The sequence below is a fragment of the Pinus tabuliformis genome, chromosome 1_1 (genome assembly GCF_031772625.1).
Source record: "Pinus tabuliformis cultivar Carrire ecotype Pingquan chromosome 1_1, CPIR1, whole genome shotgun sequence".
NCBI classification, from domain to species: domain Eukaryota; kingdom Viridiplantae; phylum Streptophyta; class Pinopsida; order Pinales; family Pinaceae; genus Pinus; species Pinus tabuliformis.
The window spans coordinates 668,061,527-668,064,000 of NC_142297.1; the positions used below are offsets into that span (position 1 = coordinate 668,061,527).

At 38.2% G+C, this 2,474-nt stretch overlaps 1 pseudogene; it reads left to right on the forward strand.

Annotated features, from left to right (window-relative positions):
• Positions 1 to 314: 314 nt before the first annotated feature.
• On the forward strand, positions 315 to 1,225 carry LOC149215172 (UPF0496 protein At4g34320 pseudogene; annotated as a pseudogene).
• Positions 1,226 to 2,474: the final 1,249 nt, after the last annotated feature.

Genomic DNA, 2,474 nt, shown 5'->3' on the forward strand with positions numbered 1-2,474 from the left:
TTATAATGAATTAACTCCTACCCAGATACCAATTGGAATAACAGAGAAAGGAAGAGGGTTTTACCCTTCCAAGGGTATAGGCACAGCTGTAAGAACTGTAAGCAAATAATCAACACCAAAAATCAGCCTTTATTGAACAACTTTCCCCCAGAAATCATACGTATAATCGTAATCATAAAATGAAGCTTGCATAAGATACAGATTTCAGAAATTTAAAATCCAGATCAAAAAAAACAAGAATATACTTACTGGTATTACCTGAAGCAGTCATCTATGGTGACACGATTTCAATCTGTCCAAGGGAAAAAGCCCAAATGGAACCGAGTCAAAAATCTTGGACTATAACCAAAAACAATAATTCTATGCTTAGAGATTACAGAATCAAAGTAATAATACAGTGCTACAGAAAACTAGAGTGATAGCGGTACTAAGGTTTGATGGGTAAAAACCCTAAAGAATAGGAATAGGAATTTCGAAGATAAAAAATATAAAACATTTGTTACAAGACATGGAAAATCCAGGCCTACGAGGAAACCTGTAAAGTCGACCCAGATGTGAAGAACTTTGATGATGTGCTCCAAGCACGAACTGGGCGCACTATTCATGCTCTGGCAAATGGCGTTGAGGTACGCTGTGTGTCCATAGAAACCCAGGTCGTTAAGGTCTTATTGGAATACAAGGAGGACATATGGAACAACCGGGATTTGTTTGAACTGGTAGAAGAGTATTTCGAAAATAGTTTACAAACCCTGGATTTCTGCACTGTGCTGGAGAACTGTCTCAGAAAGGCTAGGAACAACCAGCTGTTTATTCAAAACGCCCTTCAGCAGATTCCACCGGAAGGACCGCCTTTGGAGGCCCAGTGCAAGAAAATGCAGGAAGAACTGTCGAACTTTAAGACTGCTGGTAGCCCGTTCTCTGAAGATTTCTTTAAGCATTTCGATTCTGTTTACAGAAGGCACACACACATGCTAGAGAAGCTTCAGCTGCAGAGGAAAAAGCTCGACAAGAAACTGAGGAACGTTAGGGCTTGGAGAAAGGTTTCTAATATCATATTTGTGGCGACCTTTGCTACGGTTCTGATATGCTCTGTGGTTGCAGCGGCCGTTATTTCCCCTCATGTTGCAGCTGCCATAGCTGCCGCGGTTCCAGCTGTTAATACCCTGCAACAACACGACAACACCTGTTAATACCATGCAACCATAGCATATACTTTATGAAATAACCAAACCTGTTTACCAAATAGCGAATTAATGCTAGCATTAACGCTAACGGTTGACGGTCAGGGATAACGAAAATGGCGATAATTACCAATTTAACCTATGTTCGGGCCTCTTCCGCCTCGGGAAGAGGCCAAATAAGATGGCGAAGGATGGCGAAAGAGTGAGTGCTTTAGAAACTTAGGATATCCGCGCTCTAACCGCCGTATAACAGAGAAGCAAAGGGGTCAACTAATGCTAAGTCGGGGTCCCTGCGATTACTATAGTCCCTACCGGATGCCAGATGGCAGGGACTAATAAGGTGAGGAATAGGTATTTAAGAATTAATGTAAAGGTGAGGAATAGGTATTTAAGAATTAAGTTACATTAGTTAAGAGTTTATTGGAGATTTAAATAAGTTAAGGAATCCGTATTTAAGAATTGTGTTACATATTGATGATGTTAAGAGTTTATTAAATATGTTATATAGAATTGAGAGGGTTTTTTTCCTTTTTATATTCATTATATATCTATATATATATATAATATTTTAATCTTAACCAGATAAATTTCTCACCAAAATATGATAAACCTAATCGCTGATTTTTTCAAAACAGAAAAAAGCCCACCCTAGAATCAGGTTAGCGAACGATATGAAACAGCTAAATCCGTGAAAGATGATTATCCTCGCACTGCCAAAAGAAGAGACAAAGGTATTCAAAAGGTTCTTGAGTTGGTTTCGTTACTCTACTATTCAACCTATTGATTGCCCTCATGAGAAGAACGCTTGATTCTCTCCCGTTAGTGCTTTCGAACCTAAATAAGAACACCAACACATTTGATTGACTAGAGTAAAATCACCACTCATGTTGCTTGATTGACTAGAGTAAAATCACCGCTTCCTTCCTCGTGTATGTATATGTATAAGACCAGTATAAGATTTCTAGAATCATTTTAGCCTGTCTAGAATCATTTTAACCTATGATGAGGTATGATGAGGTTTGCATCTGGAGTATGTATAAGACCGGTATAAAATGTTTAGATTTATTTTAAATTTGGATTTAATTTTTTGGATGGGTTGAGAGGCATCAAAGAGGTTTGTACCTTTCTATACATATACATATAGTATGTATATGTATAACACCGGTATAAAATGTCTATATTTATTTTAACCCTGGATGTGCCTCGTCGAGAGCGATCAATTTTCTCTAAGTGCAAAGAGGTTTGTACCTCGAGAAATTTGATTCCTTTTGGTGCACAATAGATCTAGAGGTT